Source organism: Pseudophryne corroboree, chromosome 4 (assembly GCF_028390025.1).
Source record: "Pseudophryne corroboree isolate aPseCor3 chromosome 4, aPseCor3.hap2, whole genome shotgun sequence".
Lineage (NCBI taxonomy): Eukaryota > Metazoa > Chordata > Amphibia > Anura > Myobatrachidae > Pseudophryne > Pseudophryne corroboree.
Window position 1 is genome coordinate 522,991,316 of NC_086447.1, and position 27,614 is coordinate 523,018,929.

The window sequence follows — 27,614 nt, forward strand, 5'->3', positions numbered from 1 at the left end:
CTAGATTGGAGATTTATGACTACGGTATTAGGACGCTTGGGGTTGGGTGAAGCCTTTCTTCTCAAGATTCTGGCTCTATGTAGGGTGCAGATTTGGGTAAATGGGACTCTATCGGACCCAATGCATATTGCAAATTGCATTCGGCAAGATTGCCCTCTGTCGCCATTAGTCTTCATCCTTTGCATGGAGGCCCTTACTAGGCCGATTCATGCAAATCAGAATATTACTAGCTTGGCGGTGGGCTTGTGGGAGTACTGTCTTGCTCTCTTTGTGGATGACTTGTTAGCAGTGGCTACGAACTCTGTTACATCTTTTCCAAGCTTAGTGCAGGAACTCCAGCGATTTGCCATCTTTCAAATTTTAAAATTAACAACATAATGACACCTCCTCGGTAGAGACTGTATCTGCTCATCATGCTTCCTGACTTTTTGAGTAGTACAATCATCTATAAAATACTTAGTATTTTCCTTAATAGACAATTTAGTGACTTAATCTCCCTCAACAACATACCTCTGCCTTGTACACTTTGCAAGAAATTAGATCAGTGGCTCTTGTAATTCTTCTGACGAAGCCGCTGAACGTATATTAAGTGGAGAAACGCGTTAAGAAGGACCCTCTGAGGCTCGATGGATGCAGTGTTTGCTACTGTCCTGAGAACGAGTGGCTACCAGTGGAGTGAGGAGACCCGTCACCGTTTGTTACTGTATCACGGGTGAGGGAGCAATCGGAGTCTGACTTTTGAATATCCATGTTATTTGGAGCACTTGTTTGGGACTTTTATATGCATCCTTAATTTATTACATTACTCCAAGTTGCTTTTAACTAATGGACACTGTTTATTACGGACAGCAGCGAGGTCAGATATTTTGATCAATTTAATATATTTGAGAACCTGCTAACCAAACAGTTGGAATCCAATCATTTTGGAGTACTATTCTAACACGTTGAACCATTGCAAAAACAGAACTTTGAAACATTGTAATGTGACCCCTTTTAACAAACAGGTGGAAACTGTTTCAATGAGTTTTTGACTTTTGAAACTTATGTTGCTAGTTATGTGCAATAGCATCTCCGCTGTGGAAATAAATTCAGCTGCTTAGGAGTATTTTTTGTTAATTTTAGAGATTGTACTGCTTTTTAACACCGGCCGAGTGTAATATGTTTGTATAATAAATATATTTTTATTATTTTTTAAGACTGTGTTGTTAATATACTCACTTTGGCACAGCAGCGCTGTACTTTTGTCTGTGGGATCTTGTAGCATTCCTCTTTTTTCGGACACATAACTATCATTAAAAATTAATCTTGTCCCCTGACTTTTATATTTATTACACCACGGTTCTTCTCTGTGGTTCACACTTTTCTCCGTAATTTTGTCTGGGGGGGGAGTGGGGTAATTAATCAGAGACTAGAGTAGGCAAACAGCTGCCTATGATCTTACTAGAGACAAGAGACTCAGGAAGGAAGCAATGGATGAAACTAGAGACCCTGTCCTCAAATCTTCATCTAGTTACGCTTTCCTGGTGCTTTAAAATAATGCGGTCAATCCATCTGACAGTTTTCCCTACGATGGAGATGTGGAGAAGACTGTGTGGAAGAACAAGGGTTTCTCTGTATTATCCATCTCACACCTATTTTGCATAACCCTCTCTACCCCCTTAAGTTTCAAGCAAGGCAGTTTCAACTAGGGATGAGCGGGTTCGGTTCTCTGAGAACCGAACCCTACCGGACTTTACCATTCGAGTCCGGATCCGAGTCAGGCTCGGGTTTTCCCACCTGACTTGGAAACCAGAACGAGGCAAAATGTCATCATCCCGCTGTCAGATTCTTGCGGGATTTGGATTCCATATAAGGAGCCGCGCGTCGCGATAATTTTCACTCCAGTCTCGGAGAGTGTAGTGAGAGGATGTGTCTCCGTCCTCAGTGTCTGTGTGGGGGTGCGAAAGTGGGGTGGCGATTCTAGTGCTGTCTTGTGCTGCTCAGTCCAGTGTAGTCAGTGTCTTATGCTGCATCAGTCCAGCCAGTTACAGTGTTGGTGTCCTCTGCTGCTATATGTCCCCCGTTCTGCTGGCTGCTGTATAAGTCCCTTGCAGTTTTGCTGTGTTGTTTTGCATCAGACCAGGGGTAGTGTCTCTCTTGTGCAGCATCTGTCCAGTGACCAGTCACAGTGGTGGTGTCCTCTGCTGCCATATATCCAGTGTTACTGGCGTATAATACTAGTGATATTGCCGTATAATTCCCGTGATATTGCTGTATAATTCCCGTGATACTGACGTATAATTTCAGTGATATTGCCGTATAATTCTCGGGATACTGGCGTATAATTCCTGTGATATTGCCATATAATTCCAGTGATATTGCCGTATAATTCCCGTGATACTGGCGTATAATTCCTGTGATATTGCCGTATAATTCTCGGAATACTGGCGTATAATTCCTGTGATATTGCCGTATAATTCTTGTGATATTACCGTATAATTCTCAGAATACTGGTGTATAATTCCTATGATATTGCCGTATAATTCCTGTGATGTTGGCATATAATTCTCGGAATACTGCCGTATAATTCCTGTGACATTGCCGTATAATTCTCGGAATACTGCCGTATAATTCCTGTGATATTGTCATATAATTCTCGTGATACTGGCATATAATTCCTGTGATATTGCCATATAATTATTGGAATACTGGCGTATAATTCCTGTGATACTGCCATATAATTCCCATGATACTGGCATATAATTCCTGTGATATTGCCGTATAATTCCAGTGATATTGCCATATATTTACCATGATACTGCCGTATAATTCCAGTTATCCTGCCGTATAATTCCATATTGATCCATATAATTCCATATATGTGCTGTCCTGTGCTGTATATTATTTACTCCAAATAAAGGGGTTATTAATATTTAATCCAAATAATTTTTACAGGGTTTGCCCTGTGAGGTGTAGGGGTACATTCTCTTGTGCTGCATATTGTGTTATATAACTCCAGAAAAATAATGGAGAACAAACATTTGGAGGATAAAATAGGGAAAGATCAAGAACCACTTCCTCCTAGTGCTGAAGCTGCTCCCACTAGTCATGACATAGACGATGAAATGCCACCAACGTCGTCTGCCAAGGCCGATGCCCAATGTGATAGTAGAGAGCATGTAAAATCCAAACAGCCAAAGTTCAGTAAAAAGACCCAAAAAAAGAAATTTAAATGGTCTGAGGAGAAACGTAAACTTGCCAATATGCCATTTACGACACGGAGTGGCAAGGAACGACTAAGGCCCTGGCCTATGTTCATGACTAGTGGTTCAGCTTCACATGACGATGGAAGCCCTCAACCTCCATTTTACCAATTAATTCCAGTGATTTTGACCTATAATTCCAGTGATTTTGCCATTTAATTCCAGTGATTTGGATGTAGAATTTCAGTGATTTGGACATTTTATTCCAGTGATTTGGACGTATAATTTCAGTGATTTGGACGTATAATTCCAGTGATTTGGATGTATAATTCCAGTGTTTTTGCAGTATAATTACAGTGATTTTGCAGTATAATTACAGTGATTTGGATGTATAATTCCTGTGATTTGGATGTATAATTCCAGTGATTTTGACGTATAATTCCAGTGATTTTGACGTATAATTCCAGTGATTTGGACATATAATTCCAGTGATTTTGCCATTTAATTCCAGTGATCCTGCCGTATAATCCCAGTAATCCTGCCGTATAATTACAATGATCCTGCCATATAAATCCAGTGATCCTGCCGTATAATTACAGCGGTACTGGCGTATAAGTCCAGTCCAGTGATACTGCCGTGTATATATATATATATATACACCCTGTTGCAAAGCGGATTACTGAGGCCATAACAACTATGCTCGTGTTAGACGTGTATCCGGTATCCACCATTAGTGCAGTGGGACTGCAGTGCCAACCCCAGGTGGGCCAGGTGTTTGTGCCACACACTTGTGTCGCTTAGTTTAGTCATACAGCTACCTCATTGCCCTCTTTTACTTCTTGGCATGATGTGCTGTTTGGGGACTATTTTTTTTAAAGTGCCATCCTGTCTGACACTTCCGAATATGTCCAGTGGTACTACCATTTAATTCCATTGATTTTGCTGTATAATTCCAGTGATTTGGACGTATAATTCCAGTGATTTAGCCATAGAATTCCAGTGATTTTGACGTATAATTCCTGTGATTTTATAGTATAATTCCAGTGATTTTGCCATTTAATTCCAGTGATTTAGACATATAATTCCAGTGATTTTGACGTATAATTCCAGTGATTTTACAGTATAATTCCAGTGATTTTGCCATTTAATTCCAGTGATTTGGACGTATAATTCCAGTGATTTTACAGTTTAATTACAGTGATATTGCCATTTAATTCCAGTGATTTAGACATATAATTCCAGTGATTTTGACGTATAATTCCAGTGATTTTGCCATTTAATTCCAGTGATTTGGATGTATAATTCCAGTGATTTTGCCGTATAATTCCAGTGATTTAGACGTATAATTCCAGTGATTTTACAGTATAATTCCAGTGATTTTACAGTATAATTCCAGTGGGAATTTTTTGTGTTGCTTGGCTTAGTCATACAGCTACCTCATTGCACCTCTTCGACATCTTTGCATGAGTTGCTGTTTGGGGCCTAGTTTTTGAAAAGTGCCATCCTGTCTTACACTGCCATATGAGTCCAGGGGTTCTGCCGTATAAGTCCACCAATTGCAGAATTTTTGAAAAATGACAGGGGCGTGCAGGAGATGCTGTCAGTGGACCTAACAATTGCGGCACACTTTCCACATTCAGCCACTGTGTGACACTATTAGATGGGCCAGGTGGTTGTGTCGCTTCGCTTAGTCATACAGCAACCTTGGTGCACCTCTTTTTCTTCTTTGCATCATGTGCTGTTTGGGGCCTTTTTTTGGACATCTGCCCTCCTGTCTGCCACTGCAGTGCCACTCCTAGATGGGCCAATTGTTTGTGTTGCTTGGCTTAGTCATACAGCTACCTCATTGCACCTCTTCTACATCTTTGCATGAGCTGCTGCATTCAATAAAGCAACTGCATTAATAAATATAAGCACTGTGAGTCTGCAGTGTGAATTTGTCATTAGGAAAAAGACAAAAAAAGCTTATTTTTTTTTTTATAGAACTTGAGCGTTTGATAGAGCCCTTTAGGTGCTGTGCCCCACTGTGTTAATATTATAAACATGGTGAGTCCACAGTGTGAATTAGTAATTTGCTAAAAATCAAATAAAAAGCTGTTATTTTTTTTTGTACAACTTGTGCATTCAATAAAGCCCAGTAGGTGTCGTGCCCCACTTCTTTTAATAAATATAAGCTCTGTGAGTTTGCAGTGTGAATTTGTAATTTGTAAAAAAAAAACAAATAAAGCTGTTATTTGTTTTTGTCCAACTTGTGCGTTCAATTAAACTCAGTAACTATAAGCAGTCTGAATTTGTCATTTGTGAAAAAAAAAGCTGTTGGTAAGAAAGGCTCAGGCCTCGGCCTTTATGAGTGGTGGTTCAGCAACTGTCAGTAAGGCATATGTTGCCTCTCATAATGATGCAAGGCCTTTTTACAATCTTGTGGTTGCCCTCAATTAACCTTGTGGTCTACCGCAAACTGCCAGTTCTCACTCATAGACTTCTACGGGGACTTTTCCCCATAGAAGCATATAGGCTCTGTTTGACTGACAGCGCCGCAGTGCTAAGCTATGCTGTGCTCCCTGATTGGCAGGTGGGTCTCCAAGTGACAGGTGTCATGTGGATGCCTGACATTCAAGAAAGGGGATCTCCCTTGAAGGAGAGAAGGGAAAGGGGGGACATGATAGAAACTTTAAAATATACCAAGGGTCTTAACAAAGTTCAGGAGGGAAACATTCTTCAAAGTAAGAGAAGTATTAGAACTTGAGGACATACACTGAAACTGGAGGGAGGCAGGTTCAGGGGAAATTTAAGGAAAAATTACTTCACAGAAAGGGTAGTGGATAAGTGGAATAGCCTCCCATCAGGGGTGGTAGAGGCTAAGACTGTAGAGCATTTTAAACATGCTTAGGATAGGCATATGGATATCCTTACAAATAATTAATGTTCAAAAAGGGTTGAGATTACCTAAAGGATAAAAAAGGGGCAGACTAGATGGGCCAAGTGGTTCTTATCTGCCATCAAATTCTATGTTTCTATGTTTCTATGTGTATATATACAACGATCTCCTAAGTCTGCTTTATCAGGTTTTTCATTTCTTTATTTTTAACCCCTGGGATGCCTACATGGATTGAAGAATACCAATCTACACAGGAAATAGGTGAGTATTTTTTTTTTACAGGTTACGTATGGATTACCCAAGTGCTACGTGGGATGGTAGGTAAGTGTGTGTATGTAAATGTGATTGTGAAGGTGTTTTATTAAAGTTCTACTCTGTACGGTATCCATGTAGTGTCATTGGTGGTCATTCCGAGTTGTTCGCTCGCTGCCGATTTTCGCAGTGCAGCGATTAAGTGAAAAAACAGCAAAAATGCGCATGCGCATGGTACGCAGCACACATGCGCTAAGTACTTTCACACAAAACTTTGTAGATTTACACAAGCTCGAGCGATGTTTTTTCATCGCTCGAGTGATCGTAGTGTGATTGACAGGAAGTGGGTGTTTCTGGCTGAAACTGGGCGTTTTCAGAGAGAGTGCTAAAAAATGCAAGCGTGCCAGGTAAAAACGCAGGAGTGGCTGGAGAAACGAGGGAGTGGCTGGCCGCACGCAGGGCATGTTTGTGATGTCAAACCAGGAACTAAACGGACTGAGGAGATCGCAGTCTAGGAGTAGGTCTGGAGCTACTCAGAAACTGCAGAGAATTATTTAGTAGCAGTTTTGCTAATCTTTCTTTCGCTATTCTGCTAAGGTTTCAAAAGAAAAGAGAGACTCTGTGTTGGGGCACGCTTGAAAACGAAAACTTAACTTTTAATTAGAGTATGATAAAATTATGGTACACAGATAAACACACATATATAATACTTTAGGAGAAGGTCATAAAAAATTATTATAGCCTCTCTCCACTTGTATTCTTTGATCTGAGAACTGATTCTCACTAGTCAAAAAAGGGGGGGGGGGATAAATAGGAGTAACAATTCTCCAAATAATATGAGTATTTAAGGTGACAGTGACACCTGAGATGAAAATATTAGGAATTTAATTTCAGCATAACAATTTTTTTTCCGACATGTGGTACATAGGCATGTGATATAATAAATTTTGACTAAGATTTTAGTCCATCAACCAATGCCTATTGTAATAGTATATCCTGGTAAAGATTAATCTGCTATTTCTAAGTTTCTGATCAACAAGTACAGTAAGAGAAAAGCTCTAGATGAGTCAATGATCAGAAAAAAAGATTGAATAAGAAGAAAGGAATATAGATGTGAAATCGGTAAGGGACAAAGGTTGCTCCAACACTTCTGCTTTTCACATGGATACAGAGGTATTTATTACTGCACCTAATATTCCCTAGCAGTCTCCCATCTAGGTACTAATCAGGCTATTCACTGCTTAGCTTCCAAGATCAGGCGAGATTGGGCGTAACCAGTGAGATATGGCAGTAATATCACATAGATTGTGAATGAGAGGGTGTATGGTTATTGGCACATACCAGAAAGAGTACTTCTGCTGTCCATTATTGCGCACAGTCTCTCTGTTACTTTTGCATTGCAGAGAAGTTATGTGACTGGCGTCAGGATGAGAGAGTACTGAAAAAGCAAGATATAGGAAACGTATAGGTTCAGGGCACGTCTTCTGCTGTCCACTGTCATATAAAGAATATAGCGGACAGTAAATGAGAGACGCGGGTTACCTAGGCCTATTGAATATTCGTGTGAAATTACACAGGTATCTAAAGGTTTCTTATGATAATACAGCATCCGAATTCAGATTTCTCTGACGTCCTAGTGGATGCTGGGAACTCCGTAAGGACCATGGGGAATAGCGGCTCCGCAGGAGACTGGGCACAAAAGTAAAGCTTTAGGACTACCTGGTGTGCACTGGCTCCTCCCCCTATGACCCTCCTCCAAGCCTCAGTTAGATTTTTGTGCCCGGCCGAGAAGGGTGCATTCTAGGAGGCTCTCCTGAGTTTCTTAGTAAAAGTTTAGTTTTAGGTTTTTTATTTTCAGTGAGACCTGCTGGCAACAGGCTCACTGCATCGATGGACTAAGGGGAGAAGAAGCGAACCTGCCTGCTTGCAGCCAGCTTGGGCTTATTGGCTACTGGACACCATTAGCTCCAGAGGGACCGAACACAGGCCCAGCCTCGGAGTCCGGTCCCAGAGCCGCGCCGCCGGCCCCCTTACAGAGCCAGAAGCAAGAAGAGGTCTGGAAAATCGGCGGCAGAAGACATCAGTCTTCACCAAGGTAGCGCACAGCACTGCAGCTGTGCGCCATTGCTCCTCAGGCACACTTCACACTCCGGTCACTGAGGGTGCAGGGCGCTGGGGGGGGGGGGGGCGCCCTGAGCAGCAATAGAAACACCTTGGCTGGCGAAAATACATCACATATAACCCCCAGGGCTATATGGATGTATTTTAACCCCTGCCAGAATACAGCAAAAAGCGGGAGAAAAGTCAGCCGAGAAGGGGGCGGAGCCTATCTCCTCAGCACACGGGCGCCATTTTCCCTCACAGCTCCGCTGGAAGGACGTCTCCCTGACTCTCCCCTGCAGTCCTGCACTACAGAAAAGGGTAAAACAAGAGAGGGGGGCACTAATTAGGCGCAGTATAAATAAAACAGCAGCTATAAGGGGAAAAACACTTCTATAAGGTTATCCCTGTATATATATAGCGCTCTGGTGTGTGCTGGCATACACTCCCTCTGTCTCCCCAAAGGGCTAGTGGGGTCCTGTCCTCTATCAGAGCATTCCCTGTGTGTGTGCTGTGTGTCGGTACGATTGTGTCGACATGTATGAGGAGGAAAATGGTGTGGAGGCGGAGCAATTGCCTGTAATGGAGATGTCACCCCCTAGGGAGTCGACACCTGAGTGGCTGAGCTTATGGAAGGAACTACTCAGCTCGTGCCTGTCTAGGCGTCTCAAAAGCCATCAGGGGCTCTAAAACGCCCGTTACCTCAGATGGCAGATACAGACGCCGACACGGATACTGACTCCAGTGTCGACGATGAAGAGACGAATGTGACTTCCAGTAGGGCCACACGTTACATGATTGATGCTATGAAAAATGTTTTACATATTTCTGATAATACAAGTACCACTAAAAAGGGTATTATGTTTGGTGAGAAAAAACTGCCTGTAGTTTTTCCTGCATCTGAGGAATTAAATGAAGTGTGTGATGAAGCGTGGGTTTCCCCCGATAAAAAACTGATAATTCCTAAAAGGTTATTAGCATCATACCCCTTCCCGCCAGAGGATAGGGCACATTGGGAAACACCCCCTAAGGTGGATAAGCGCTCACACGTTTGTCAAAACAGGTGGCACTACCGTCTCCTGATACGGCCGCCCCTAAGGAACCTGCTGACAGAAAGCAGGAGAATATCCTAAAATGTATATACACTCACACGGGTGTTATACTGCGACCAGCAATCGCCTCAGCCTGGATGTGCAGTGCTGGGGTGGCTTGGTCGGATTCCCTGACTGACAATATTGATACCCTAGATAGGGACAGTATATTACTGACTATAGAGCATTTGAAAGATGCATTTCTATATATGCGTGATGCACAGAGGGATATTTGCCGACTGGCATCAAGAGTAAGTGCGCTGTCCATTTCTGCCAGAAGAGGGTTATGGACGAGGCAGTGGTCAGGTGATGCTGATTCCAAAAGGCATATGGAAGTATTGCCTTACAAAGGGGAGGCGTTATTTGGGGTAGGTCTATCAGACCTGGTGGCCACGGCAACTGCTGGGAAATCCACATTTTTACCCCAGGTAGCCTCTCAACATAAGAAGACGCCGTATTATCAGGCGCAGTCCTTTCGGCCCCATAAGGGCAAGCGGGCAAAAGGCTCCTCATTTCTGCCCCGTGGCAGAGGGAGAGGAAAAAGGCTGCAGCAAACAGCCAGTTCCCAGGAACAGAAGCCCTCTCCCGTTTCTGCCAAGTCCTCAGCATGACGCTGGGGCTTTACAAGCGGACTCAGGCACTCCCCCTCGCCGTTTCCTAAAGTCTGCTTTACCGACGTCTCCCTCCGTCAGGGAGGCGGTATTGGAAGCCATTCACAAGCTGTATTCCCAGCAGGTGATAATCAAGGTACCCCTCCTGCAACAGGGAAAGGGGTATTATTCCACGCTGTTTGTGGTACCGAAGCCGGACGGCTCGGTGAGACCTATTTTAAATCTGAAATCCTTGAACACTTACATACACAGGTTCAAATTCAAGATGGAGTCACTCAGAGCGGTGATTGCGAACTTGGAAGAAGGGGATTATATGGTGTCTTTGGACATCAAGGAGGCTTACCTCCATGTCCCAATTTACCCTTCTCACCAAGGGTACCTCAGGTTTGTGGTACAGAACTGTCACTATCAGTTTCAGACGCTGCCGTTTGGTTTGTCCATGGCACCCCGGGTCTTTACCAAGGTAATGGCCGAAATGATGATACTCCTTCGAAGGAAGGGAGTTTTAGTTATCCCGTACTTGGACGATCTCCTGATAAGGGCAAGATCCAGGGAACAATTGGTAGTCGGGGTAGCACTATCTCAAGTAGTGTTGCGGCAGCACGGTTGGATTCTCAATATTCCAAAATCGCAGCTGATCCCGACGACACGTCTTCTATTCCTAGGGATGATCATGGACACAGTCCAGAAAAAGGTGTATCTCCCGGAGGAGAAAGCCAGGGAGTTATCCGAACTAGTCAGAAACCTCCTAAAACCAGGCCAAGTCTCAGTGCATCAATGCACAAGGGTCCTGGGAAAAATGGTGGCTTCCTACGAAGCAATCCCATTCGGCAGATTCCACGCAAGAACTTTCCAGTGGGACCTGCTGGACAAATGGTCCGGATCGCATCTTCAGATGCATCAGCGGATAACCCTGTCACCAAAGACAAGGGTGTCTCTCCTGTGGTGGTTGCAGAGTGCTCATCTTCTAGAGGGCCGCAGATTCGGCATTCAGGACTGGGTCCTGGTGACCACGGATGTCAGCCTGCGAGGCTGGGGAGCAGTCACACAGGGAAGAAATTTCCAGGGCTTGTGGTCAAGCCTGGAGACATCACTTCACATAAATATCCTGGAGCTGAGGGCCATTTACAATACCCTAAGCCAAGCAAGACCTCTGCTTCAAGGTCAGCCGGTGCTGATCCAGTCGGACAACGTCACGGCAGTCGCCCACGTGAACAGACAGGGCGGCACAAGAAGCAGGAGGGCAATGGCAGAAGCTGCAAGGATTCTTCGCTGGGCGGAAAATCATGTGATAGCACTGTCAGCAGTGTTCATTCCGGGAGTGGACAACTGGGAAGCAGACTTCCTCAGCAGGCACGCCCTCCACCCGGGAGAGTGGGGACTTCACCCAGAAGTCTTCCACATGATTGTAAACCGTTGGAAAAAACCAAAGGTGGACATGATGGCGTCCCGCCTCAACAAAAAATTGGACAGGTATTGCGCCAGGTCAAGGGACCCTCAGGCAATAGCTGTGGACGCTCTGGTAACACCATGGGTGTACCAGTCAGTGTATGTGTTTCCCTCCTCTGCCTCTCATACCCAAGGTACTGAGAATTATAAGACGGAGAGGAGTAAGAACTATACTCGTGGCTCCGGATTGGCCAAGAAGGACTTGGTACCCGGAACTTCAAGAGATGCTCACAGAGGACCCGTGGCCTCTACCTCTAAGAAGGGACCTGCTCCAGCAAGGACCCTGTCTGTTCCAAGACTTACCGCGGCTGCGTTTGACGGCATGGCGGCTGTACGCCGGATCCTGAAGGAAAAAGGCATTCCGGAAGAAGTCATTCCTACCCTGATCAAAGCCAGGAAGGATGTGACCGCAAAGCATTATCACCGCATTTGGCGGAAATATGTTGCGTGGTGCGAGGCCAGGAAGGCCCCAACGGAGGAATTTCAACTGGGTCGATTCCTGCATTTCCTGCAAACAGGAGTGTCTATGGGCCTAAAATTAGGATCCATTAAGGTTCAGATTTCGGCCCTGTCGATTTTCTTCCAGAAAGAACTGGCTTCAGTTCCTGAAGTTCAGACGTTTGTCAAGGGGGTGCTGCATATACAGCCTCCTTTTGTGCCTCCAGTGGCACCTTGGGATCTCAATGTAGTTTTGGGGTTCCTAAAATCACATTGGTTTGAACCGCTTAAATCTGTGGATTTTAAATATCTCACATGGAAAGTGGTCATGCTGTTGGCCCTGGCTTCGGCCAGGCGCGTGTCAGAATTGGCGGCTTTATCTTATAAAAGCCCTTACCTGATTTTTCATACGGACAGGGCAGAATTGAGGACTCGTCCACAATTTCTCCCTAAGGTGGTTTCAGCGTTTCACCTGAACCAGCCTATTGTGGTACCTGCGGCTACTAGGGACTTGGAGGACTCCAAGTTGCTGGACGTTGTCAGGGCCCTGAAAATATATGTTTCCAGGACGGCTGGAGTCAGAAAATCTGACTCCCTGTTTATCCTGTATGCACCCAACAAGCTGGGTGCTCCTGCTTCTAAGCAGACTATTGCTCGTTGGATTTGTAGTACAATTCAGCTTGCACATTCTGTGGCAGGCCTGCCACAGCCAAAATCTGTAAAAGCCCATTCCACAAGGAAGGTGGGCTCATCTTGGGCGGCTGCCCGAGGGGTCTCGGCTTTACAACTTTGCCGAGCAGCTGCTTGGTCAGGGGCAAACACGTTTGCTAAATTCTACAAATTTGATACCCTGGCTGAGGAGGACCTGGAGTTCTCTCATTCGGTGCTGCAGAGTCATCCGCACTCTCCCGCCCGTTTGGGAGCTTTGGTATAATCCCCATGGTCCTTACGGAGTTCCCAGCATCCACTAGGATGTCAGAGAAAATAAGAATTTACTTACCGATAATTCTATTTCTCATAGTCCGTAGTGGATGCTGGGCGCCCATCCCAAGTGCGGATTGTCTGCAATACTTGTACATAGTTATTGTTAACTAAATCGGGTTATTGTTGTTGTGAGCCATCTTTCCAGAGGCTCCTCTGTTATCATGCTGTTAACTGGGTTCAGATCACAAGTTGTACGGTGTGATTGGTGTGGCTGGTATGAGTCTTACCCGGGATTCAAAATCCTTCCTTATTGTGTACGCTCGTCCGGGCACAGTATCCTAACTGAGGCTTGGAGGAGGGTCATAGGGGGAGGAGCCAGTGCACACCAGGTAGTCCTAAAGCTTTACTTTTGTGCCCAGTCTCCTGCGGAGCCGCTATTCCCCATGGTCCTTACGGAGTTCCCAGCATCCTCTACGGACTACGAGAAATAGAATTATCGGTAAGTAAATTCTTATTATTGCATATTCTTAATCCTAACAGTAGTGGGCAGAAAATTTTCGCTATTAGCGATGCCCCTAATGTACAGCAATGGAGAACCAAAACCAGCTGTTGGAGATATCCCATAAACATACGTGATAAGTACGAATTATATATCACTAATTGAAGTATGTAAATGAAAGTAAAGAACATTAAAAAGCGTTAGACGTTTAACACTGTAATCGTATAATAAATAGCAGATTTAGCAAATATTAAATAATTTGATGACCATAATTTCGTCAAATATACGATACCAGGAGGTGAGTGGGCTGAACCGTGCACTGTTCAGCACCACTTAACACAGACGGCCGTTTCACCTGAAGGTGGCTTGTTCACTGTGTGAAGTAGTGGTGGAAGACAGTCTATTTAAGGCAAAAATAGGGGTGGTCTCAATGTAAGGGCCAATCACAGGAAGGAGGGAATGAATCATGTGATGTTTCTGAGACATACAGCGCATCACTTCCGGTTTCAAAACCCGGAAGTTGTATCTAATCGTGTTATATTAAAGGCCTGTGTGTGGTTAGATATGGCTTGAAGTATTTGGTGAAACTCATATTAATAAAAGAAAATGAAAATTTGACTTGGATGCTGGAGCCAAGATCGGAGCATTAACTCCGTGACCGGAAGTCCTTAGATCACCGGACTTCTCTGGGGCGTGTCACTGGACATTGTCGCGTCACTTCCGGTTTCAAAGACCAGAAGTGGCGTGGAAAGCCGTCACGTCTGAGTTTATGTGCGGCTGAGTTGAGAATTACATTGGGCTGGGAATGACTAAGTGAGCCTGAAGGGGAATAGAGGGTTACATACTTGGTAACCCGGGCGATGGGGCCGCATTCGGAGTGATAGCTCCATGACCGGAAGTGGCGTCAGAACGTCATCATACAGGCAAAGCATGGCTACATCACTTCCTGTTTTGAAAAAAACGGGAAAGCTGTGTGCAACCAATATTAGGGTTGAAAAATGATCACATGGTTATGTTTATGTTTATCAGGTTGCTAGGTAACCATGAGGTGAATAAAAAGATGATATTTGTGCAGAATTGAGAGTTAAGGTAAATAATTAAAGTGTATACTATAAAATCTATGACTATGAGTAGCTGGTTAAAGGTGAGGAGAAAAGGATAATTGCAAGTTTAATAGCCACGATGATACGATTGCAATCGGAGCATATTGGGGTATCGGGTTCAGCAAGGTTGCATTTAATTATTTTGAAGGAAAAGGAAAGGAAAAAACTGAGTGCAGCCCCTATAGTAGAGCAAAAGGAGTCTTGTGATTATATTTTTATTTTTATTTATGAGGTTGCTAAGTAACCATATGGTGAATAGGAGATAGTACTGTGTTAGTGCAGAAATCAGGGTATGGTAATTATTTTGAATGTAAAAAAATGTTTGGAGGAAAAGGAGGGATGTGTTTATAGAAAAAAGGGGAGAGAGAGAGAGGAAACCTGGGGGAAAAAAAGGGGGGGGGGGGGTTGCTATTGGTGGTCCTATTGAGGAAAGGATAGTAGGGGAAAGGGTGTGAGCCTTATATGATTGGGAAAGTAAAGGGGGATGTGAACTAAAAGAATGGTTGGCTGGTATGCCAGATTGACATAGCAGATCTTGATAGAGGAGGGAATATGGGTATTAGGAATGTCTGTGAAAAAAGTGGGTCATTACTTAATTCATGATAGAGGGAGTGCCTATAATGTTGTTATATGTAGGTTTTAATTATGTGTGTGAATGTGAGGGGATGGGTGGAAGTGCTGGATAAGGAGGTAAAGTGGATAGGGACAGATGAAAAAAGGAGGGGGGGGGGGTTGTGGATCCTTAGTATTAGTATATTGAAGAACATCAAATAAAAACTCCATAATTGATGTGATCATTCATGCCTTTTGGTGCAAGACAGTTTAGTTTGAAGGTCCATTCGGATTCATGTTTTAGCAATTCTTGCATCAAGTCTCCTCCGCGTATTCCTAAGCTTATTCTTTCCAAACCAAAGGCTTTAAGTTCTTTAGGATTGTCCTGATGATGGTTGAAAAAATGGCGTGCCACTGACGTTAATTTTTTCATTTTTTGAATATCGGATGACGCATTTCTCACAGATCCTTTGTGTTCCAAAATGTATTGTTTCAGGGCTCTTGTGGTGATGCCCACATATTTCATATCACAACTACATAGGCTCTGTGAGAAATGCGTCATCCGATATTCAAAAAATTAAAAAATTAACGTCAGTGGCACGCCATTTTTTCAACCATCATCAGGACAATCCTAAAGAACTTAAAGCCTTTGGTTTGGAAAGAATAAGCTTAGGAATACGCGGAGGAGACTTGATGCAAGAATTGCTAAAACATGAATCCGAATGGACCTTCAAACTAAACTGTCTTGCACCAAAAGGCATGAATGAACACATCAATTATGGAGTTTTTATTTGATGTTCTTCAATATACTAATACTAAGGATCCACAAACACCCCCCCCCTCCTCCTTTTTTCATCTGTCCCTATCCACTTTACCTCCTTATCCAGCACTTCCACCCATCCCCTCACATTCACACACATAATTAAAACCTACATATAACAACATTATAGGCACTCCCTCTATCATGAATTAAGTAATGACCCACTTTTTTCACAGACATTCCTAATACCCATATTCCCTCCTCTATCAAGATCTGCTATGTCAATCTGGCATACCAGCCAACCATTCTTTTAGTTCACATCCCCCTTTACTTTCCCAATCATATAAGGCTCACACCCTTTCCCCTACTATCCTTTCCTCAATAGGACCACCAATAGCAAACCCCCCCTCCTTTTTTTCCCAGGTTTCCTCTCTCTCTCTCTCTCCCCTTTTTTCTATAAACACATCCCTCCTTTTCCTCCAAACATTTTTTTACATTCAAAATAATTACCATACCCTGATTTCTGCACTAACACAGTACTATCTCCTATTCACCATATGGTTACTTAGCAACCTCATAAATAAAAATAAAAATATAATCACAAGACTCCTTTTGCTCTACTATAGGGGCTGCACTCAGTTTTTTCCTTTTCTTTTCCTTCAAAATAATTAAATGCAACCTTGCTGAACCCGATACCCCAATATGCTCCGATTGCAATCGTATCATCGTGGCTATTAAACTTGCAATTATCCTTTTCTCCTCACCTTTAACCAGCTACTCATAGTCATAGATTTTATAGTATACACTTTAATTATTTACCTTAGCTCTCAATTCTGCACAAATATCATCTTTTTATTCACCTCATGGTTACCTAGCAACCTGATAAACATAACCATGTGATCATTTTTCAACCCTAATATTGGTTGCACACAGCTTTCCAGTTTTTTTCAAAACAGGAAGTGATGTAGCCATGCTTTGCCTGTATGATGACGTTCTGACACCACTTCCGGTCACGGAGCTATCACTCTGAATGCGGCCCCATCGCCCAGGTTACCAAGTATGTAACCCTCTATTCCCCTTCAGGCTCACTTAGTCATTCCCAGCCCAATGTAATTCTCAACTCAGCCGCACATAAACTCAGACGTGACGGCTTTCCACGCCACTTCCGGTCTTTGAAACCGGAAGTGACGCGTCAATGTCCAGTGACGCGCCCCAGAGAAGTCCGGTGATCTAAGGACTTCCGGTCACGGAGCTAATGCTCCGATCTTGGCCCCAGCATCCAAGTAAAATTTTCATTTTCTTTTATTAATATGAGTTTCACCAAATACTTCAAGCCATATCTAACCACACACAGGCCTTTAATATAACACGATTAGATACAACTTCCGGGTTTTGAAACCGGAAGTGATGCGCTGTATGTCTCAGAAACATCACATGATTCATTCCCTCCTTCCTGTGATTGGCCCTTACATTGAGACCACCCCTATTTTTGCCTTAAATAGACTGTCTTCCACCACTACTTCACACAGTGAACAAGCCACCTTCAGGTGAAACGGCCGTCTGTGTTAAGTGGTGCTGAACAGTGCACGGTTCAGCCCACTCACCTCCTGGTATCGTATATTTGACGAAATTTTTGTCATCAAATTATTTAATATTTGCTAAATCTGCTATTTATTATTCGATTACAGTGTTAAACGTCTAACGCTTTTTAATGTTCTTTACTTTCATTTACATACTTCAATTAGTGATATATAATTCGTACTTATCACGTATGTTTATGGGATATCTCCAACAGCTGGTTTTGGTTCTCCATTGCTGTACCTTAGGGGCATCGCTAATAGCGAAAATTTTCTGCCCACTACTGTTAGGATTAAGAATATGCAATATCTGAATTCGGATGCTGTATTATCATAAGAAACCTTTAGATACCTGTGTAATTTCACACGAATATTCAATAGGCCTAGGTAACCCGCCTCTCTCATCTACTGTCCGCTATATTCTTTATATGACAGTGGACAGCAGAAGACGGGCCCTGAACCTATACGTTTCCTATATCTTGCTTTTTCAGTACTCTCTCATCCTGACGCCAGTCACATAACTTCTCTGCAATGCAAAAGTAACAGAGAGACTGTGCGCAATAATGGACAGCAGAAGTACTCTTTCTGGTATGTGCCAATAACTATACACCCTCTCATTCACAATCTATGTGATATTACTGCCATATCTCACTGGTTACGCCCAATCTCGCCTGATCTTGGAAGCTAAGCAGTGAATAGCCTGATTATTACCTAGATGGGAGACTGCTAGGGAATATTAGGTGCAGTAATAAATACCTCTGTATCCATGTGAAAAGCAGAAGTGTTGGAGCAACCTTTGACCCTTACCGATTTCACATCTATATTCCTTTCTTCTTATTCAATCTTTTTTTCTGATCATTGACTCATCTAGAGCTTTTCTCTTACTGTACTTGTTGATCAGAAACTTAGAAATAGCAGATTAACCTTTACCAGGATATACTATTGCAATAGGCATTGGTTGATGGACTAAAATCTTAGTCAAAATTTATTATATCACATGCCTATGTACCACATGTCGAAACATTTTTTTGTTATGCTGAAATTAAATTCCTAATATTTTCATCTCAGGTGTCACTGTCACCTTAAATACTCATATTATTTGGAGAATTGTTACTCCTATTTATCCCCCCCCCCTTTTTTGACTAGTGAGAATCAGTTCTCAGATCAAAGAATACAAGTGGAGAGAGGCTATAATAATTTTTTATGACCTTCTCCTAAAGTATTATATATGTGTGTTTATCTGTGTACCCTAATTTTATCATACTCTAATTAAAAGTTAAGTTTTAGTTTTCAAGCGTGCCCCAACACAGAGTATCTCTTTTCTTTTGAAACTTTGACACGTACTATTGACTCTGGGTGCACCACCAACAACAGCAACTCCTTGAATACCGATACAGGCATTTCTTATGCATATGCACTGTTGGTTCACAAGGGACAAATTTTACAAGAGCCCATTATAAAGATATTTCTAGAGTCCTGTGCGGCACCAAACTGACCTTTTCCTGCTATTCTGCTAAGCTAAGATACACTCCCAGAGGGCGGCGGCCTAGCGTTTGCAATGCTGCTAAAAGCAGCTAGCGAGCGAACAACTCAGAATGAGGGCCATTATTATAATTTTTTTTGGGTGGGACTACAGGTACCAGCTGGTCCTTTAATACCCAACATGCTGGTACTTGTGGTTCTCAAAATACCAGCATGTGAGGGAGGCTTTAATTCTTAATTTTATACTCAATTGTAATTAACTTTCCACCAACAGCCCATGTGTGGTGGAAATAGGCCTAGGCTTCTCTCTATCACCAGCTTCACTAAGTGGCATACCCCTGACAACCTCTTAGAAAAACGAAGAGATGTCATAGCATTTATTATTTTTGGTAACACCAGTAATATTTTGAGAGCATTACAGCTAGGTTAATTCAAACATGTTTTGCTCACACAATTAACTTGGTAGTACAGAGTTTTTTTTTTAAAATGAGGGGGGCGGGGTGCAGGAGATGCTGTCTGCCAGCCCAAAACATTTCAGGACATTTTTTGGCATTCAGCAGCTGCATGCAGAAGATTGCAGCACCTACAAGAACAGTTCAATTTGCCCTGCTACCAACTGAAGCAAGAGGTAGTACCAAGGTGGAATTCAGCTGAAGGAGGAACAACAAAAAGACATCCAAAGCTACATGATGCAGTGGGGAATACTCTCTGTGTTGTGTAAGGTGCTGAAACCATTTGAAGTAGTCACCTGTGAAGTGAGTTTTGACACTGTGAGCTTGAGTCAGGTGATTCCCCTAATTAGACTTTTGGAAAAGCAGCTCTAGAAATTGTAGGAGGAGATGAAATTATGCAATTCCGCTAAGTATGTAGGACTTGTAGATCAAGTCTTTTTTTCCCTTTGCCAGGATCTAAAGGTTACCAATATCTTCGAATTGGATCACAATATTATGGCGAAAGTGCTTGATCCTAGGTAAGTTGTAAGTTGTGTCTTTCTTTCCATATGATCCAGATCTTAAGAGATGCAAAAAGCACCTGGTGAGCAAATTGCTAAGTGGCACATGATACGCCTACCTCTCCTTCAGTTTCTCTGGCTACTGCTGCGGTCATGAAAAAACTGAGTTTTTCCAGAAGGCCCAGTGGTGATGCAGATGAGTCATCACAACATTTACTGCCCAAAATTAGTGAAACCTCTACTGTAACTCCAGTTGATACGGCCACCATACATAGAATGTTGAAGGATTATTTTATTGACAATATACAAATAGACATGTCAGACAGTCCCTTTGACTACTGGAAGGAAAAAAGCCATTTTGGAAGCCCTTGTACAAACTGCATTGTATTACTTAAGCTCTCACCCTCCATTGTGTATTTGGAAAGAGTTTTTAGCACAGCCAAGAACCTTGTCAGCAATCGGCGTAGAAGGCTACTTCCTCAAAATGTGTAAAAGATGATGTTCATCAAAAGGAACTACAAATTCCATGAGGAAGACCTTTACTGGCAATTATGTCACAGTACAGAGACTGCTGTAATGGTGGATTCCAGTGGAGATGAATTAATATTGTGCAAAGATGATGTGAACACTGATGAGGGTGAGGATGATAATGAAGACATCTTTCCACTGGAGAGATCATTGACAGCACTGTTAGCTTAGCTTCCTTAAGCCTATCATTGACAACAACACTGTTAGCTGCCTTAAGCCCATTGGTAGCTGGTTTTGTTGGGGCCCCAAAAAAGCCAAGCTCTAGCTACAAAGTGGCAGCCCCTGTTGCTGAAGTTTTTGGTTTGTTAAACTGTGCATGCCCTTTTTAATATCCAACAAAAGGGTGGGTGAGAGGACCCAAGGACAATTCCATATTGCACCACTTTTCTTTTCAGGCACTGCTGTGTGGCAGTGTTTCATAGATGTTCTATAAATAGCTGTGAGTTTGTGCTGCTGCTCTGTCACTTAGTAATCAGCCAGCTCACTGGAGCCTTTGGCCTATATCAGTGAAAATAATGTTGTGAGCTGTAATGTGGTCAAAATTGACTGGGTATGACTGGAAATGAATGCTATTGAGATTAAAATACCATAGGAGCTAATTAATGGCCCAAATTATGTTATTTTAGCTGTTTTTATCATTTTTTGAAAAAATACAGATCCAAAACCAAACACATGAGGGCAGTTTTGCCAAAAAACAAAACCTGACGATGAATTAGAACCAAAATATGGGGGTCGGCGCACATCTCTACTTTATAACAATTTTCACATTGCATATAGCAATCATAAAACGATATGTTAGGAAAGAAGACTAAAGACGTGAGTTTGAAGGGAAATTTTGAATGGTGCATTGTTTTGGGGTTGTCTGATGTGGTGATATAATGAGCTCCATAATGAAATTGAGAGTTCTTGGAATGTCATAAGACTTTATAAGTGTAGGATTATTGGAGCACATGATTGTTCAATGTTGTGAAAGACTTCAAATGTAATTCTACATTTTATAGACCATGTAACAGAGTACGGAGACTGGAATAGGAAAGGAGAAAATATGGAGAGACACAAGGGGTCAATGATGTTTATGGATCTAGTGGCATGATGAGAATAATATTAATAATAATAATAATAATAATAATAATAATAATAATAATAATAATAATAATTGTATTTATGTAGCACTTTTCTCCCACAGGACTCAAAGTCCCTTTACATACATCAAATCATGGTACATTGTAGAAAGGCATTAGATTTACAGCAAATTGAAAAATGTACAGAAATAATTAAGACCAACAAAACCTAGAGAGCACAATAGTCATAATGCAGGGTAGGTGCAGACATTTTGGGTAATACCTTCTAAGGATTATAAGTGTATTAAAAATGAATAGAACAAGGTGAGGCAGCCATGTTGGTCACACTATGTAGGACTACCCTGGGCAAAATAGGTCACATCCAAAAGAAATGACACGGCACAATCATCAGGTCCATGTACTTTCCAACCGATCCATGGGCATGCCAGGTGAGGCATCCATGTTGAGTGCAATACAACAGTTACGCTTATCCGACATAAGCCATACAAGGGCCAGAGGCGTATATGGGAAAACTGGCACATGTGTGTTAGTATGGTATACCCTGCATGAGAGACATCCTGACCACAGGGGACCATCAAATGCAGCCAGTGGGGTCAGAGCACACAGGCATAACATACAGTGGTGATGTAAGTACACAGTTAAGAAACAGTGGGGACAGACATACAAGGTAACAAAACAGTGAACAGCAAAGTAATATATTGTTTTCACCAGCTCAAGGAGAAGTTGGATCAGTGATGGCAAGAAGATTGAATGCATGGGAAATTAATAGTTTGTTTCAGATGAATCTGACATTCCAGAGGGCCACGGAGAGTGGTAAGAACGGGGCAGGGGAAATGTGGATGAGATTGGTTGGGTTGCAGATTTAAGGGGGTGGGATGGATCTTGGGGGATGTGAGAGCAGACAGAAAGGGTTGGTATGGGACAGTGCCATGGAGCCATAGTGGGCAGATCTGGCAGTAGAGACAGGGGATAATATGGGTAGTATGCTGGGTGAGGGGTTTGGCAGGTGTAAAGATAAGTGACAGGTAGGAAAGCCCGGCAGTGAATACCAGTGTATAAGAAAGGAAGTAGGTAGAAGACAAATCCTACCATAGGTACTCAAGGCTAAGCTGTTGAGAGAGTTTTGGCATGTACAGTGTATAGGAAGTGCAGTTAAATTGGCAGAAATGTAGGTTAAAGAGGTAAGATTACAAGTATCAATCTCTGCTCTTGACTTTGACACTTACCTCACATCCAAAATGTATTCAATACATCAGGACATCACATCACACCAGACCATCAGCAGCCAGCCTTCTCCCATCCCTTACAATCCCTCCCCATCCCTCTCACCAACTCTGACATCTTTCTCCCATGCATCTCGTGAGGAAGTCATGGCCCTCATTCGTTCCTCTCCTCTCACCACTTCCCTACTTGACCCTATCCCCTCCTGCCTCTTCCGCTACCTCTCTCCTTCTGCCTGTTCCCATCTTTCCCACCTTCTCAATCTCTTCATCTCATCAGGCACTGTCCCCTCTGCCTTCAAGCATGCACTCATCTCTCCTATTCTTATAAAACCTACCCTTGATCCAAACACTCTCTCCAACTACTGACCCATCTCTCTTCTCCCTTTTGCCTCCAAATTCCTTGAGCGTATTGTCTACAACTGCCTTACATCCTTTCTTTCCTCACACTCACTGCTTCACCCATTCCAGTCTGGCTTCCGTTCTCTCCACTCCACTGAAACTGCCCTTAAAAAAGTCTGCAATGACCTCCATGCTGCCAAATCTAGGGGCCACTACTCTCTACTTATTCTTCTTGACCTCTCTGCTGCTTTTGACACTTTGGACCACCATCTCCTACTGCAAATCCTTCACTCCATTGGTCTGCATGATACTGCCCTCTCTTGGCTGTCTTCCTACCTCTCTGACCATTTATTCTCTGTCTCCTCTCATAACTCCACCTACCCCTCATTTCCACTAACTGTAGGTGTACCCCAAGGTTCTGTACTTGGTCCTCTTCTTTTTTCTCTCTATATGTCCTCACTAGGTAAGCTCATTAATTCGTTTGATTTCCAATATCATCTCTATGCTGATGACACTCAAATCTATCTTTCCTCTCCGGACCTCTCCCCTGCTCTCCTCACTCGTATCTCCAACTGTCTCTCTGCTATCTCTGTTTGGATGTCCCAGCGCTTTCTTAAACTTAACATGTCTAAGACCGAGCTGATCATCTTCCCTCCCTCCCGCATAACCTCACCTCCCACAATCTCATTATCGATTGATGGCACTACTATCTCCTCTAGCCTCCAAGTGCGCTGTCTTGGAATAATCCTTGACTCCTCCCTCTCCTTCAAACCACACATTCAGTACCTCTCACAAACCTGCCGTTTTCATCTAAAAAATATTTCCAGGATCAGACCCTTTTTGACCCAGGATGCTACTAAAACCCTTATCCACTCAATGGTCATCTCCAGACTGGAGTACTGCAATCTCATCCTGACTGGCATTCCTGACAAATACCTCTGTTCACTCCAATCTATCCTCAATTCTGCTGCCCGGCTAATTTTCCTCACCAAATGCACTACGTCCACCTCTCCTCTCTTACAATACCTTCACTGGCTTTCTTTCCCTTCCAGAATCCATTTCAAGCTTCTCACACTTGCTTACAAAGCCCTCACCCACTCCTTTCCCATTTACATCTCTGACCGTATCTCCCTTTACACTCCCACCCGTCCTCGCTCTGCTAATGCACGCCGACTCTCCTGCCTACTGATTACTTCCTCCCACTCCTACCACCAAGATTTTACACGTGCTGCTCCCTTTCTTTGGAATTCCCTACCTCTCCCCCTCAGACTCTCCACCTCTCTACAAAACTTCAAACGGGCTCTCAGGACCCACTTCTTCACCAAACCCAACCAAATCTCATCCTAACCCTCTGTTCCACGCTCTCTATGTACCCCGTCTGTGTCACCCCTGTCTGTCTACCCCTCCCCTTTAGAATGTAAGCTCTCACGAGTAGGGTCCTCTTCCCTTGTGTGCTTTTCCTTTTTCTTACTTTAATAATCTCCAACTGCACCAAATCCAGCGGTCTTCTGCCACCTGATACTTATTCCAGTGTCATCTGCTGATGTAACTATATTTATTTACCCTGTACTTGTCCTATATTGTCTTCAACTGTAAGTTGCTGTTTTCCTATTTTGATTATTTGTTTATGTATTCTGTAATTGGGCGCTGCGTAACCCTTGTGGCGCCATATAAATAAAGGATAATAAAAATAATAATAATAAAAACTACAGTAGTGAATAATCTAGAAATTGTGAGGAAGAAAATGGTAAAATAAACAATGTTAAAAGTGGGCGTGCTAAAAAGCAATGGCATTGCAGACAATACTTTTAAGGGAATAGAAGCAAATTGAAATTGGTACAGAGTAGATGTAGCTAATAGTATTTTGAAAAAGCAACAGCTGAGAGCAGCAAGTCTTTAAAATATCCAGGTAAGGAGTACAGGTTGTCCAGGTTGTGCATTCAACAGGTGTTGGAGGTGGGGAATTAGTCAACTCACAGTAGTGTGATGAAAGTAGTCCTTTTGGAGTAGATATGGAAGATAGATCATTGTCCTTCTGTTGTCTCCTGTTTAACTCTGTTGTAACTCCGAGTTTCATATTAATATTTTATAGCACTTTATACTAAACACTTAACCGCTTGACCTATAAAATAAGGCTACAGATATGGTGCCTGATTGATCCCTACCCTCTAAAAAGTTCACCCACAACAAAAGGTTTTAACAAAGTGTAAAGAGAGAGAGAGATACAGATTTTAAGCTATTACTATAAACTATTGACACTAAACCTAAGTAATGATTTCACTGTTATAAAAATACTCACAAAGCATTAGTAGATGATGGGAGTAGGAATACCACAATTTACCTGTGGAAAACAGGCAGAAAGGAGGGGTCACTTCGCAGCTCATAAGATGTCTGGTGTAACTCCGATTTTCATAGTAATAGCTCATGACACTTTACACTAAACACTTAACAGCCTAAATGCTTAGCACGCTGACCTATATGGTAAGATGAAAAGGCAACAGACTCTAAGGGCTAAATGTAATCGCCTGTGAGAACCAGGAAGTACGGGACTTTGTGTGAATCTGGCCGAGTTTAAAAAGCGACAATCATTTAGCCAGCACAACCAACCTGGAAATGGCTTGTAAATGATTGCCATGTAAATGATTGCCGCTTTAAAAATCCATCCAAACTCTCATGAAGTCCTACACTTCCTACGTCTCGCAAGCTATTGCATTTAGCCCTAAGTGTGATAGCTACCATTGGTGGGGGGTTTGTATATTCTACTTGTGTTTCATGGATTTCTTCTAATGCTCCAAGGTTAATTGGCTGCTGTCTAAAATATACTCCAGGGAGTTGTGTGTTTTCTTGTACATAAGGAAATTTAGGCTGCAGGCTCCAATGGGACATGAAGTAATATGAATGACAAATATTTTCTCTGTATTGCACAGTAATTTTGTGGAAGTGGATTTTTGTAACTATCTACTCTATATTAGATTCTTATATCTGTGATAGGCTGTGGCAGAAGGACAATCTGTGCTTCTATATACAGCAAAAGTATGACATATAGAAAAATAAATCTATTTTTGAATAATCTGAGTTTATTATGTTATCCATACGAGTATATTTCTGAGGACACCGTGCAATATCATGCAGACTTAGATACTAGATGTTTGCTACACTAAGGAATGGTTGACTTCTTGAAAAGCAGAGGAATATCTAGAAGTAGAAGAATGTTTAGGGAGAAATGTAATTCAGGTGTGTGGAAACAAAGTTATTTTCACCTTTTGATATAGAGGCATTCCTGCGACCCCTTCCATGAGAGGGCAGACAGCTCAGCGCAGCAGGGGATGGGATGGGTGTGAGTGACACGGCATAGGGAGTGGGACCTGGCTTAGGATAGGAGGCCACACAGGGGGTGTGGTGCAAATGGTTGCATCATCGTGGCCATGCCCCTGCTATAGTGTGCTGATATTGCAGTTATTGTACCTGTGCTCTGTAAGTCCTCTGTAAGTGCACCTGTGCTCTGTAAGCGGGTGGCTGAGGGGGAAGAGAGCGACACATGATTTTGGGAGCCTCCCAGCTGTTCCAGGAGGGTAGGCAAGGATGAATAGAGGGAAACTACTATTACTACCATAGGTGTTTCTATAATGGGTGCAGTGTGTGCGGTGCACATGGGCCCCTAGGTACACAGGGACCCGCACCACACATACTGCACCCATATAGTATACTTACCCTTCCAGAGTCCAGCGCCCATTTCCGAGTGAATTGTGCATGCGCACTGAAGATGTTCCCCGGAACAAGGCGTGGGCGCCATGTTCCCGGAGACTTGCGCAGGCGCAGTAGACTCTGGCATTATGCCAGAGTCTACCTACCGTTTGAGATGAGCGGGTTCGCAACGGATGCTGCACGCGGGTCCCCTCCTCTCTTAAAACGCCCCTGTTTATTACTTAGGGTAAATATCTGGATAAGTGTATATAAAATGTTTAAATAATAGCCAATTAAACAGAATTAATATTCTGGTGGATTTTTTAAGTCTCTGTCTGCAAATCCGTGCTAAAGTAATAAAATAATCACTCTGCAATTGAGGCAATTTTCCCTTCTGGTAAGCCTGGTTATCAGCACACATGGTTCATGAAATATCTGCTTTATATGTTTTGGGATTTATAGCCAATAACTTGCCTCTGAAAGAGATGACAGAAAGCTTCCTTATTCAAACACAGCTGGTCTGGATGTCAAGTAGCTTGATGAACAATAGCACTAATCTATCTCTTCAGTTATATGTCTAAAGAGAACAAAAGTAGTGTAACAGATCTCTCACACTGTCTAATTGTGACGCAACATCAAATTGCTATAATTTTTCCTTCTTAGTAATACCATTCAAGGGGAAGGTCAGCTTGTCTGTTGTAAATTACCAGTGTTGGATGAAAAGTGAAACATTGAACTGATCCTCAATGCATTTAATTTATGCAACAATGAAATGCAGTAGTGTGGAAACTTAGGGTTGCCTGCTTTTGTTAAGGCTAACATCGGGCATTTGTAGGAAAGTTAGCACATTGCATAGTGCAGCACAGTACATTTTTAAACTTCCTAGACATAGTAATAATTGTTTAAAG

The 27,614-nt window shown here is 42.7% G+C and overlaps 1 protein-coding gene and 2 pseudogenes across 6 annotated transcripts in view; 2 read left to right on the forward strand and 1 right to left on the reverse strand.

Moving 5' to 3' along the window:
• The window catches only part of PKIB (cAMP-dependent protein kinase inhibitor beta), a 279,172-nt gene that overhangs the window by 155,457 nt on the left and 96,101 nt on the right, over positions 1–27,614 (forward strand). The window lies entirely within an intron of this gene.
• LOC134913773 (5S ribosomal RNA) lies at positions 7,490–7,608 on the reverse strand (annotated as a pseudogene).
• On the forward strand, positions 18,050–18,168 carry LOC134912312 (5S ribosomal RNA; annotated as a pseudogene).